The 15,348-nt window shown below is 40.0% G+C and overlaps 1 protein-coding gene across 1 annotated transcript in view; it reads left to right on the forward strand.

Moving 5' to 3' along the window:
* Positions 1 to 15,348, forward strand: part of LOC139940705 (uncharacterized) — a 229,869-nt gene that overhangs the window by 101,400 nt on the left and 113,121 nt on the right. The gene's annotated exons all lie outside the window — the stretch shown is intronic.

Consider the following 15,348-nt stretch of genomic DNA (forward strand, 5'->3'; position numbering starts at 1 on the left):
TTCTTCAAAACTTGTCCATTCGTGTGTAATCTTCACTGTGAAAGACATTCATGCAACAAGGTTGACTCTAGAGGTGATGAGGCTTGTTCATGCGTAAGTGTAAACTTTGAAATAATTTGTAATGTAACATGTAACATGGTTTACTCTGGAGGTAGTGCAACTTGGTCATGTGTAATGCTAACTTTGAAACACACTGTAAAATTAAACATAATTGACACAGGAGTTGATGAAGCTCGTTCATGTGTGTTAAAATGTTAACTGAAAAACACTTTGTAATGTAACATTTAACTGGATGGCGCATGGATGTGACGATACAAGTGATATACATATAGACGAATAATTCAATCCAAACTTCTAAGAACTAAAAAGGTCAACATTATGAGTTATGAGTTACATGCGGCTAATATATTTACTCGTTATAACCATGCATAAATCTGTGTTCAATTCTCTATGGTATATAACGCTTCCATGTAGATCTAACACCCTACCCACTTGATGCATTTGGGCGTTCGGCTTTGCGGGATCCTCGAAGAAAACAATTATATATATTAAACTTTAAAAAATACATACAGCAGTTCTATCCTCCAATGTGTTAAATGTTCCCCGCCTGTTCTTCGATCGTGAAACCATTCATGCGTGGGGCTTTATGGGAATGTTCCCATAAATCATGCCATAATGTTGACGTAGTCACATCATGCGTGACGTCACCGGGATGGGTTAAACGAGGCGGAAGAGTTGACCGAGCGGAGAATGCCCCCGGCCTAGAATTTCACAGAGCAATCGAGAGAGAAATATCGCTCTGCTTTTTAGAAGAAAAAAATCATCTCTCAGCAGAAATGCAACATAATGAATAATACTACTTCCAAGCTGAGTTTCTGCTTAGCAAACTAGTTATCTGCTTAACAGTTTCATGAACATGCCCCCAATGTTCCAGCAAGTTATGTTTAGATAGGACAAACCCAAACGCCCTCTATGTGAACAAGGTTTCTTCGATGGAAATCGTCAGCTCTAATAAAATAAACACATAATATGCAGTCCGATGTTTTTCTCAGGGCTTCTAAAATACTATTATATCAGACTTGTACATGTGATGACAAACTTTCAACATCGTGATTTCGTACACCGAACATAGTTTAAGTTATTGTGGTATACGTATACATACACTGTTGAATTTAGAGTGCAATTGTTATTATACCTTGTCCAACTTAAAAAAAATGCAACTATAAACAAATATTAAGTTGTATTGTTTACCGAGCGAAATTTTGCGACATAAGAGCAAAGGAATACGATAAGCTAACAAAACGCACTTTAGTCCAAAGTTACAACAGCAAACAGGAAATTCCTGGTTCGGAAATACAACGACTTTACAAGTTACAACGAGATGGTTGTTCTAAATAAATAAAGAAGATAGATTGGTTGAGTGGAAAAGCGACGGGGCCTGATAAAGCGTTGATTGGCTAGGAGGCTCGATTCCACAATAAATTGGATCATTCAATTGGAGATAAAAATCCACGTTTATCCCATCTCCCCTTCTTCCCCAAGAGTCGACGAATTAGTGAAAGGGCACGGTCAGATTCCGGATTTTAAACAAAGTTGTTGCCGGAATATTGAGCTTAATCACGGCAGGGATGCTAAGCTGGGCACTCAACGTGACGTGAGCCTCATGATTTGGCTTCTTGGTTATTTTAAAGAAAAAAAACATTGTATGACGGTGAATTTGGAAATGTTGCGCATTTTAGTGTAATCTTAATGCCAATATTCATACTCTATTAAATAAAAGGTAATTAATTGCTGATATAACTAATTGCTTGGCTATATGTTCTGGTCTGGTGTCGTTTACGTCGGGATGTTACGCACCGAATGTATGGTATTAAACCCCAACCAAGTCGCAGGCACTTTCTCCCTAAAAACAACGTTAATGGTTTTTGGAACCGTTCTATTGTTATTGATCATATTTAAATTTAGAAGTGCACAATGCAACCACGTTTCAAAGGTGATGGTCGCGTTTTGGAGATGTTGCCGAAAATCCGGAGCTAATATGTCCACGCGTGAAGAACAGTTTCTACTAGGAATACACATTAGAAAACCAAAAGTTTTTATTTCCATTAATGTAGTGATTACCGAACGTATACCTTCCCTTTAACGGATGTGTTTTTCGTGCCTCCTTTAAGCTTGTGATTGAACGGTGACACTAACACATACACACACCCATCCCCACCTTAATCTCAGCTGAATTTAGCTCGTCACCTCTCGTGAGAAGAAAAAAGAAACAAATGAGAGACTTAAGCTCGCAGTCAGGATTTTGTTTTCTTTACAAAAGCATGGAGTGCTGGGCTCTTATATTGGCCTAGACACCTGTCACGAACTAGTGTTGCTTCGCATCACACACTGCATTGACTCTGCCAACTCGGTTTTCTCAAGTATTACTCAAAGACTTTGATATGAATACATTTACGTCTAGGAACATAAATGAAGGGGGTTATTCTTCCTTTGGTCGGAGTCCGCAACATGCTAGGTGCCGATAATCGTAAAGTCGTCGTTTATATTCTAGACGAATTTCAGTTTCATAGGCAAAATGTAAAGTCACGATATAAACCCGCTATATTAAGATGAATCCATGGTGCTGTGTAAAACCGAGGCCTGGTCTTGGTGTTTTTTATTTTTCGTTGTAGCTTATTTTTTTGTAACTGGAGGAAAAACTCCTTTATAGGAAGAACTCTTTAAATACAAAAAGAGAGGTAGTATTCAAACAAAAAATGATTCCAAACCATGCAAGGCAGGGCCGGACACCACAATCACTGATGAACATCCAGTCCCCAAGACGAAATATTCAACACCTTAAACCATCTGGATTGATTGAACAAACTCTTTATGTATATCCAGTTTTCCTCTAACAAGACCAACCCCAATTTATTGAAACGAATCACTTTCTCTCGATCAGTCCGATCCATCCCGATTCCAATAAATTCTTCTGTGTTCAAAAACCCCGCTGGAATCACGTTTGATAGTGGGATAATTAAATCTCGATCCCTGGGCCCCAAGGAATTGAGCCAAGATCCCTCTTCCCCACTTCTCAAACCGCAGCAAAGATGCGCAGTGCTCACTCAACGCCTCCATAGGTCTGCATCTCAACTAAATAGTCAGAGTAGAATATATTTATTTGGTTTTGCCGTTCGGTACTGCGATATGCCGGTCTGTTTGTTTTCAGTTTGTTGTATTGCTGTCCATTTGCTTTAATACGCTGTTTGGGCTCAAATACCACTTTTAGCGAAAGGTCAATTTGTTGAGTCTCACTTTGTGCGGATCCTGAAAGCGTTCCAGAAAGAGAATCGTAGGTATTTTACCCTTGTGTACCAACTCCTTTAAGGCTTAATTCGTGAATGGTTAATGATTTGTAAAAATTTGTAAAAATAAATGTTGCATCTTAGTCTGCAAGCTAACGGGGCCAAATTTTACAGAGCTGCTTAAGCAGAAAATATTGCTTGGCACATTCTTTTCTGAGCAAAGACAACCTGTCTCAGATTACATATTATTCTTGGCACGTAACCTTACTCTGGTAAGGATAATTTGTTTGTGCTTAGCTTCTTTTGTGTGCCTAAGCAGCTCTATGAAATTGTAAGGCGGTCTCGGCCTCTATATAAATGTGGCCCTGAATTTAAAATGCAATTACACAGATCTCGTTTTGATCAAATGAAAGACAAGGTCAAGGTGAAGTTGATTAGTGTTTGATTGGAATTAGGTAGAAACATAATTCAAAAGGAATTCAGACTCCTAATTGCTTTGATGTATGTGTGTTTGGTTACGGTATTGATCAGGTTTTGTTAAAGTGCTGCCTTTGGTGAAATCAATTAGAAAGAACAAGATGCATATGTAAAGGTTTCAATGATTGTAACGCATATTTATTTTTATTTATGTACAAATAAAAAAGGTGGTCAATTACAATAGGAAGCCTGTACATTACCCACACTCTGTGGACATACAATATGTTGACATTATTTTGTTCCATCCTCTTAAAGCCATTGGACCCTTTCGGTACAGAAAAAAAAAAAAAGTTCACAGATTTACAAATAATTTACAGGGTTTACAGAAGGTAATGGTGAAAGACTTCTCTTGAAATATTAGTCCATGAAATGCTTTACTTTTTGAGAAAACGGTAAAACAATATAAATTCTCGTTAACGAGAATTACGGATTTGTTATAAACACATGTCATGACACGGCGAAACGCGCGAAAACTGGAGTGGGTTTTCCCGTTATTTTCTCCCGACTCCGATGTCCGATTGAGCCTAAATTTCCACAGGATTGTTATTTTATATATAAGTTGTGATACACGAAGTGTGGGACTTGGACAATACTGTTTACCGAAAGTGTATAATGGCTTTAATAAAAAGGCATATTCCTCAACATTAAAGAAACTTATTTAACGCATAAGTGGACATGGACATACAGTTTGTGCACATATTGGACGGGCTGGACACATTATGTTGACTTATACACGGTGTCATTTACAGTGTTTAAAAATGCATTTTCCTTTGTTGTACTGAACAAAGGACTCACTGTCATTACAGTGATTGCAACACGGAGCCGTAAGTGGACGTCGGAAGTCCACAAAGTGTTTCAAGTTTGTACAATGTGTGGACCTCTTTTGTCCAAGGGGCCACTCTTCCACTCATACTTCCTCTTTGCCAAAACCCATATATCTTCTGCAAAACCCATATATCTTCTGCAACCGTCACTATCTGGTTATTTTAACTGCAAAAATGTCCTTCCCTCATAATTTATTTGCGATAATTAGACGAGGTGCAAGATTTACGAATGGTCGTCGTTTTGCACGTTCCACATTCCTGTAGTCTGAAATTACTCATGGACATGACATCATCATTCCTTGCCATCCATGCTAGGCCATTCAGCGATGACTGATCGTTCGAAAAGAAGGGCAAAATTTTGTTTACATGGAAGCCAATTTTCAACTCACCGTTGATGAAAACGTTTGGGTCTGAGGTTCTGATATGAAACGATTACAAAAACAAATCACACGTCTAGTAAAATTGAATGAACGTATGATACAGACACTGGGTAGTGTGATGGTACATTTATTGGCACATGGATAAAAAATCGGACTTAATAGGCCTAGTGCTCTATATTTCCGATTTAAGAATGAACGAAATGCGTTGTCACAATAACCAACCTCTCTGCTGGATAAACCTGGCTTTCTAACGTCAGGCCTTTGGTTAAACTCTTACTGGAGAGTGACACCCCCCCCCCCCCCCCCCCCACAATACCAAAACACAACGAATGTAATGAACGATAATTATCTGTCGTGCATCCTTTGCACAATAGCAACTATGAACACAGGTGTACAGTGCACTAACCAGGAGCCAGACTAGTTTCAAATCCAACAACGGGTGCATTGACTTGACTATGAGAAAAGTGTACAGTGCACTAACCAGGAGCCAGACTAGTTTCAAATCCAACAACGGGTGCATTGACTTGACTATGAGAAAAACGATACGGCACTACAAGGGGAGGTCAGTTTGTACACAATTGAAACTTTACACGATACAACATGAAACGTTATCGTAGGAGATTTAGTAAACATGTTTTGCATGTTTATGCGATCAGCGTTGTGTATGGAATGCGAGACTATAGAAGGACGATCGCTTAATCTTTTAAGACGACCATGTCGTAGCAGTCGTTTTTAAATAATTCAACACATTCGTAGATTCGTATAAAACACATGCCGTCAAGAAGTACATTGACGCAAGACACACAGATCCAGTATTGTACTTTTTGCTTTCCGAATTGGCTTATTTAAACTACTAGATATCTTTCCAGTGAACTGTCATATTACACTCTAATTGTCTTCAGTTCACACAGAACATCACTCTCATGAATGTTCCCAGTGCAAAGTTTGTGGTCAAAACGCACTCATTGTAGCTGGACCAATGATTGAAACAATCTTTCTCGTGTCATTAGGGATCTGTTTGTTCGTCTCTGTTTTGTACTCTAAAACTCACCTCTATCCATGTTAATGGGTGTCATGTGCGCTAAGATCATGACGGAATAGCGCCTTGTTGTTTAATATTAAAGCAATTCGTTTCACAAAATATTTCTCATTTCTAGTTTATGGTGTATATTATGATGTGTTTCTGTACAATTTAAAACCGTGACACCATGTTTCGGCATGCAATGTTTCCGTCATATTACACAATAGCAAGTAACACAAAAAAATCCCAAATATCATCCACAGAGGTTTTGTCCAATTTGCCACGCTCAGTTTCCATCAGTTCAATCCCATTTAGACTAAATCTGGATCACTCAGAAACACTCTCCTTTTCCCCTCTGTTTTTCTTCTTCTTGTTGTGTCCCTCCTTCTTCTTTTTCTTCCTTCTTTTTTCACCATCCAATATCTATTTATGGTTTGACGGTGCCTCTAATAAGTGCCGTCTGCGGAAGCAAATTACCTTGCCCAGGTGAGAATCACGTACACAGACATCGTTGGTTTGTGCTAACACAGCAAAAGGCCAATTATGGTTTTAAGCCCGCGGGTGAATAGCTGAAATTAGGAAGATCTGCCTTTTCTGTCGCTCTGGTCTTTTCTGCGCATGGATATAATACGTCTGCTCGGGCGATCCCAGGCCTTCCGACGGTGAACGGTATAAACATACACCTATTTGCGTAGTCGCGAATCTCGTGGGAGCAAAGGAAATGGCTGTACTACCGGACAAATATTATACAGCACTTAGAAGTTCACTTATATTGAGCTGAAATACTAAGCATATTTACTATTGAATTGCAATGGGTTAAAGGTGTAATATGACTTTGGTTGTATTACATCAAATGTTTGTTCTTTTGGGTATTTCAATACACTGCAATAACTAAGGTGTTACAATTGACTCCATGTTGTCACATATAGCAACCGAAAAGAGAATCTAAAATTACAACGTTAAGGTGTTGAAATAACATTAATTTCTGCCAATACAATTACATTACAGGTGCTATTTTTAACCCTGGGGTAACCCTGGCCCTATCTATAATTGACAACACTGTGTTGTCCATTTTGACTTTGACAGCCCAGTTTTTGCTGTATTATGGATGGGCACTTCCGATGACAGATCCCTTCATTGTTTCATGTTGCATACTGATTCTTGATAAACAAAATGAGCCAAACTACTTGTCCCTTAATTGAAGTGACACCATTCAAGTCATGCTTCCTACGTGGAATCGCAATATTACGAATATAGATTTCTCCTTTATATACCAAAGGCACCAAGCTTTTTTTTTTTCAACCCGGCCTCAATTTGGTAACGTTGATTTCACTGATAGCAAAGACGTATTGACAGTAGCCCTTGATTGCAATGAGGAACGTATTGAGCTTTAAACCAGTCACTTCACGCATGACATTTTAAATCCTTGTACATGCCGCCCATATTAACGACAATCAACTGAAAAGGGCGCGAACGACTGGACAATCAATCACAGTATTAATCACGGCTACCATCTGCACTTTTAAGAAATGCATGGACTTTCTCCCCCCCCCCCCCTCTCTTTTTTACCATGAAGAGTATACCACATCTTCCACAAAAAAATCGTTATGTTCTTTATCATAAGGAAGAATTTCTTTGGCGATTTTGGAAGTCTACGTTATGTGACACGCTTGCTCACATCCTGAGAGCTGTCACACACCACCCTTATCAGTTGCTCAATTGATGTTGAAATTCCTGCTCATCAAGATCGCACACAGCCACACACTCATTGACATACCTGCAAATTGCATGAAAACAGATCGGCTCTCCTCTGGGCCACCACTACTCACACAGGATATTGTTTAAATGGTGTCACCGCAAACCGTACTTTACTTATAATGCACTCATGTATAAATTTAGTTGATGGCACTATTTTCTGGACTGTGAATCACAACACGTTGTCATCGTTTTTATCCTGTGTTATTTCACTAAAAATGCTTTGGTCTGTAAACTACGAAGAGTACGCATTTCTTTTCTCATCCTGGTGTAAAAAAAACGAAGGAGAAAATTACATTTTATTTTTGTGCGATTGTGGCCCTCGTAGCTAGAGGCATTGTTTATAGCTTGTCTTAATTGCTTGTTTGAACAGAATGACTCTGTTGGGCGATTTGGGCGCTATTTGTTATTTCTGTTTCGTGTTGCACTCTTTTTGAGTATTTTGACTTTCAGACGTGATGAGTCACCTCCAGCAACAAATCGTGCATACATTTGCGAGTTGTACAGTATTTTTATGTGTAGAATAGCATTGCTACTATTCGCATACGTTTGGTTTTTCAAAATCGATGTCTAACTGTTGAACCCAAGTAGACGCGAAGTGGAAAATGTCGAAGAAGCAGAAGTGGCTTTTAAACTGCCGTGTTACTGCATCGCCAATTACAACCTGATATGAGGATTGGTGCGATACAAGAGCGAAGAGTAGCATGCCATCATCAAAGGTAGAAGATCACAACCTCGGTTGCTTCTTTTACATGCGATTTGACCGTAAGCTATAAGCGGTATCACCCGAGGCACTTCCTCGTCTCTGGTTTACCCCCCCCCCCCCCTCCGTCTCTCTCTCTCTCTCTCTCTCGTCCACTGTCCGCAAGAGTTATATTTCTCCGGCAAGATGCTTTTAAGGGAATTACAGCTCGTTATCGTGTCCAGAGTATACATTTATACAGTGCCGAAGTGTTGCTCTCAGTGGAAATGGGTCTGAAGATGCTGGAGTGAGGAGATGCGGAGGAGAGGGGGGGGTCTTCTTTCAAGTCAATCATCTACTATTCAACTGTTTGGCGAGGATTGGGCGCATCTCACAGCCTTTGCTGCCATCACGTCTTCAATGCAGCACTTTTCTTCAAGGGCTGAGAATCGTGGGGGGGGGGGAGTGAGAGCGGCGCGCCACGAATAAACAGGGGATGAAGACGAGAATTTTCTCCTTGGATTGTTGCGTATATTATATGGAAAATGAAGTCTGCAAAATCTAATACCTCAAAGTCCCAATAGACTTGAATCTGTTTCCATTCTAAACAAAAATGCGCAGCGTTTGTTGTTCTAGCTTTACACCTTGAATATTCAATTCCGAATCCTATCACTAACGTGTGTGTGTGTGTGTTTGTGTAATATTGCATCGCTCAAAAAAAAAACAATGTTATTCAAACGAAATCTGCTTTTTTGTTTATCGCTCTTTTATATTTCTTTAGTCGATTAAATTAAAACAGCAATTATTAATAACACAATTCCTGATGGAACAATCATGATAATAAGACAACAAGATAAAGTATAAAATTAAAATAATATCACATCATAAAAGGTATCATATCCTAGGTATATACAAAATTAGTATAGTACATTATAAAATAAATAATCAAAACTTTGCTTTCCAGTCGGCTGCATAACGTGTCAATTTTTGTTCCATTGTGATTTTTGTCAGCGATATCAAAACAACAAAAAGGGCAAGCCGAAATTAGCCAGGGTAGCGTGAACAACGATAACATCGCTTCGTGTCGAGTCAGTCCGAAGGAATTTACTCATATGAAAGAACTAATATAGAAGAAGAAGAGGAAGTAAAAAATTCAAACAAATTTCCATTTTCATATCCACTCAAACGAATCAAATAACATTCATGGCCCGGGTGGGCGACAATTCCCGCGGCGTGTTTCTGCACTCGTTCGTCGGGGGGAGAGGGCTGTGTTTCCTCGGGGGCCTCCGGAGTGAAGCACACACCACAGCACCCCGGAGTGTCAGGATAATTTGGATAAAGTGCGGTATCCATCGACTGTTTTCGGGGATCGATGACACAGTCTGACGGATTAGTTCATCGCGCGAGTACAACACGAACCCCCTCCGGGGAGAGCGATCCCAATTCAAGAAGCAGAAAGAAGCAGAAGGAGAAAAAGATGAAAAAAAAAACGTTTTCATGCAAGCCCTGAAAGCACAGATTGTGCTGACGTCATCAGACGCTGTTAGTTCCCCTCGCCCCTCTCTCACTCTCTCCTGAAAAGCGCGCCAAGTTGTTATCCAAACAAAAAGGTGTTAGTAACGTCGCACTATTAAGAAGCACCGTCCAACAAGAGAGAGCAGAACAAACCCCATGAAATAATATTTACGGGTGTTGTTTTAGAGTATAACCTCTGGACTTCACTTCTTAAGTGACTGTTTGGGGTGGACAGTGTAAACTCTTTATTTTAATTCACCTGTGGGGGTTTATTGTGTGTGTGCACAGCACACGGAAAGCATTTTGGAGAGTTGGCTTTTAGGAGCGATCAATCCCCCAAGTTACCGGTGAAGGCATTTTGCTTTATTTTAAGGCGGGTCCATACGATAGCCCCTTAGGTTTAATTGTGATCAAATATTGGAACTGTTTAAGTTGGCGCCAGGGTGTTGGACCTATATTATGCTGTTACATGCTGACCTGGGCGGGCAACTCACTATAGCGGTGCCGATAATTTGCAACGTAAAGAACTTCATATTGTACTTCCATAGCATATTATTGTTTCGTCTTTCTCTACACTCCCATATTAGCTTCGTTTCGGTGGCAAATATTTACCAACTTGATTGGCCTGTGGCGGCCAATTGATTAACTTTTATTTAATCAAAGTCTTCTATCAAGTTCAAGACACTCGAACTGGGCTCGGCGCACGTACAGCTAAAAAGAAGCAGGTTGTCGTCATTTGCTACCCCCCAAAACTGACACACCCCTAGTCGATAGCCCGCAGTACTTGGGGTTCATCCTTAGACAGTTTTCTTGGAACAGGAGTTGAGAAGCCAGCCTTTTTTGTCTTTTCGCTTACTCAACCTCTCTTTATCAGGCGTGTATGATGTATCCTTGTGTTCAACTTCCATGAAGTGAGCAATACAAAATAATGTTCCATTAAAAGACGACCCCACTATTTTCTTTCATCACTCACGAATGAGAGCGTTGATTCACCCCGGCCGGCTGCTCAATCCAGCCCCCCCCCCCCCCCCCTCAATCCCCAGCGAGCGCCTCCCAGCACGATATCCTATGATGCGTTATGACAATCCACTTTCCTCAGCCATCGACGATGATCATAACAAACGTTTTTCCACGTACTATCCAACCATTTGGTCATAATCGCCTATAAATAAAAGCTCGAGATTTAACACAGTGAGATAACAAAAACATCGCCTAGTCTCCCGCGCAGCCACTTCCACGAAGCAACGATCGGAAATATTTCCTTTTAAAGGTTTCCCTTTCTCGTAAAAATACGGCTGCCCCAAACCTCAAAACATCATACGTCATAGCAACTTCTGAGATCGTTTGACAGAGTGCAAAAAGGTCATCTTGCACGCAGATCAAATTGAACGGAAAGACTTCGTGACCCGGAAGCAATTCAAAGCTCCAGGCGGATGTTGGCACGTGTTTGATTTTCCATGCGACCCTGCGATCGAAAGCTCACATTGCAATTGTTTTTCTTCCGCGAAACGGAGGCGGTTGCTCCTGGCAAGAATACACAAAATCATGCGTCAAAAATGAAATCTGTTTCATGTAAACTGTTGAACCTACAGCGACCACTTTCGAAAAACTGCGGCATTGCAAGGAGAGAACAGATTCAAGCTGTTCGTGGATCGTGAATTAAACCAGTTAAAGGTACTGCATAACAACGGTAGATTTTTGAGAAAACGAATCAAACATAATAGAACAAAAAACTATGACAATTCCAATGAGGCTTGGAGCCCTTGGGGTTGTTTCTGCGAAATCGGATGCACAAATATATAGAAACAATGACATACAAACAGCTGATGAATTAACCGTATGAGAACGTTCACTCACTCAACAGCCGTGGTGATATTTGTATCGTCAAGTAAAATGTTGTTTTGCATGTGATGATTACACCTGTTCTTTACATGACTTTACGGTTCAGTCCTTCAGGCCTAAACTCCTTATAGGAAAACGTAATTGATTCCCTACTGGATCAGGAAAAGTTTGAATGAGTAGTTGTCTCTCTTAACACTCGCCTTGTGGCGATTCCAGGTACCCCATAGGTCAGTAATCGTAATCGTAGAGTAAACTTGTTGATCAATTACATTGATGGACAAAATGCTAGATGTTGAAACATAAAAGGTGAAAAATAAAACAACCGCTTTACACTTCTGGATGACTGCAGGACCTATCAGTCGAAGTTAAATTGCTACGTTTCGAGGAATTGCTTTCCTCATGTGTCTGAAACTTTCGGGAAAACCCCAGGAAGCACAAACACAAGCAACATATCTGTCCTGAAACCCTAACATATAAAAATGTAAATTAGAGTTATCATTTTACCACATGAGATGGACTTCATACGTATTTGGCTCACCGAGGGGAGTACACAAACATAAACAAAGTTTTTCATCGCGTATTTTTTTCCGATCAGTGGACGATACAGAGACAATATTTATGCGGATGGGACACCTTCCCAACCATGGACATCGAGCCAGACGCACGGGGAGTTCACACAACAGAAACTACATTTTTATTTGATTTCCCATCGGGCCTGCTGATATTCAAGAACTTGATAGCTAGATATCGCTCCCCACTTATCAAAGGTGCAATGGGGATTCTTTAACTTCAAGGTTCTTGCCTTCTTGAGCACTCTGTAATTAAGTTCCTCCTACTCAATAATTACATAAAATGTAAAGCTCTTATTACATCTTAACTTTATCAAACCCTACCAAATGTTAATTTAATATTTTTTACTTTCCCCATGTTTTTGGCACCCAATTGTATATTCTTTCCCACCAATATAGACACATCTTGGCTATAACTTCTTGTCAAACTGGTCTAAGTTGATTAATTTCGATTAAAGCTTGCTTGCTTTTGAGCCATATTCGAAATTAAATCACTTGCAATCTGGTTAGGAAAGAAGAATGTGGAACATCTACCTTAGGGTTTTCTCTCCATCATTTAACATTTTCAAGCAAAAATAAATGCAACCTTTAAAACCAGTTCATGTGGAGCTACTTCTTAGTCCATCCCGCAGGATGGGATACTGCTTTGACATTATTATCAGTATTCGCGTGTCATTTTATGAGCGCACCTCTTAACAACTTGTTGTTCAGCAACTAGGTAGCATCCCCTGATTCGAAAAGGTCACTATTTAGATATTTGCTCGGTTATAAAATCACATATTATGAGTATGTCGTCGTTATTGTTGTTGTTGCTGTTGTTGTGGTTGTTTTCTTTGTCGTCGTCGTCGTCGCCGTCGATGTCACTGATGTCTCTGTTGCCCCCTTGTTTTTTTTATGAAGAAATTGTAACGTTAATAGTGTCAACATATTTGGGGCATATTATTTTGTTAGCTTTGTTTTAAACATGATTTAGTCGAGGTTTTCGGCACACTGGTCTTGTTCCTGTCTTTTAACGTTGCCAGCCCATTGGAGCACTGTGTTGATCTAATACACACGAATAATTTACCACAAAGATTCGGGCTCTAATAGCGTCCCCATACGCAAAACACGTTAGTGTATCAAGTTGACCAATTACAAATAACGTTTCCTTAATTGGCCTCTGTGCGCAGTGTTTATGAATCTCCATGGCAACGCTTGATTGCAAGCGTGCCCCGGGTGAGATTCGAACCTATGACCCTTCCAACCTTCAACGCGTTTCCACTGCGTGTCATATAGAAACATCCGCCAACGGACAATGGGCCACAAATTGATGTTGATTTCCCGCCGTTTTCTTAAGAAAAGCAAATTGCCCTCACGTCCAAGTTTCTATTTAAAGCAACCTAGTGAGCCAGTCGCAAGGAGAGGAAAGAAACCTTGCTGTCTTATTGAGGCTCGTTGATGTCTTTACTTGAGCAGCGGTTCACAAAACCCCTCCTGTAAGGCGAAAAGACCCAATTGCCATAATTGGCATCCGTTTGACACACTCCCCCACTGTCTTAACGATTCCATCAACGGTAGCGGAGAGCGGGATCTTAGGTGACCTTCCTTTAGATTTGTCCTATCTATCATCTTCTAGAGAGAAGGACTTATCATGTTAAAGGCACTGGGCACTTTGATAATTACTCTAAATAATTGATAAAAACATGGTAATGAGCTAAGGGGAGCTGTTGGTAGTATAAAACATTGAGAGAAATGGCTCCCTCTGCACATGTTTGTTATGTTATGCATGCATAAGTGGGAATACTTGGCTTTTACATTAACTAATTACCAAAGGCGTCCAGTACCTTTGATCAAAACGCTGGACTTACCCTTCCACTCACATTCCATTATACATCACATCCGTTTACACTTCCATTAAAATAATAGTGCAACTGCTCATTGAGAAGTTAAGATAATAAAATAAATATATAAATAAAAGTCATATAAATGATTGCTTTTCTTTTATCGAGATGATTCATGGCTGAACTGATTAAAACATTTCTGCCGCCGTTGAAACTGTTGTTTGAAATAGTTCAGTTCAATAGATTTGATGGAATGTTAATGCGGGAACAAAATTTGGTACAAGTATATACAAACATAATTGTGGTAATTGAATCAATAAATATAAACTGCTGACCGAGTGCAAGTTGAGATATTGGACGATGGCCCTGTAGCGAGAACCTGTCCTATATCTAAAACAAAGTAATACTACAGTTAATCGCGAAAGATCACCTACAATAGGTATTCTGATACAATCAAACAAACGAAAGGCCTTACGTGTGTACGCTGTATCTGCATGTAGCACGGTCTTCGTTTAGGTACACTGGCTACATTTAGGTCCAGTGTTCGTTTAGGTCCACTGTTTTGGGATACATTTTGGAACATACACTGTTTTGGTAACGTTTAGGTACAGTCTTCGTTTAGGTACAGTGTGCTAGTAACATGCTCCATTTAGGTATATTGTTTTGGTACATTTAGAAGGTATCCCTGGCTTTATTTATATACACTGTTGACACGTTTTGGCTACAGGTCTTAACTATCGTAACACACAATCTAAACATATGTAAGGGCATTGTAAGTTTAGGAACTCACACTCATTATATAATACCATAATTAAAACATTTTTAAGATTCTGATATGGCAATTTAGCTGAAGATGTGTCAGCCCGGAATGCATCAGCCAGGGGCCCGCACAAGTGCTACATAACACTCAGTTAATATTTGTCTATACTATAGCTCCATTGCTGCGCTGATTGTATTGCAGATGCATGACCTAATTTCAATGTAGAGAAATGTAATGTCGAGTCCGTTGACTCGACTGTGCCCCCCCCCCCCCGGAGCCAGATCAAACAAGCACGGTATTACATATCGTCAGGTGCGCAGCGACTGAAGACACAACCTGCTAATTTGACACAAATTAAAGTTGTTGTTTCGGGTCGTCAGAATTAGTGTGGTGAAGTTCATGTTGAACTTCTGCCCTAT

Source organism: Asterias amurensis, chromosome 8, assembly GCF_032118995.1.
Source record: "Asterias amurensis chromosome 8, ASM3211899v1".
NCBI lineage: Eukaryota > Metazoa > Echinodermata > Asteroidea > Forcipulatida > Asteriidae > Asterias > Asterias amurensis.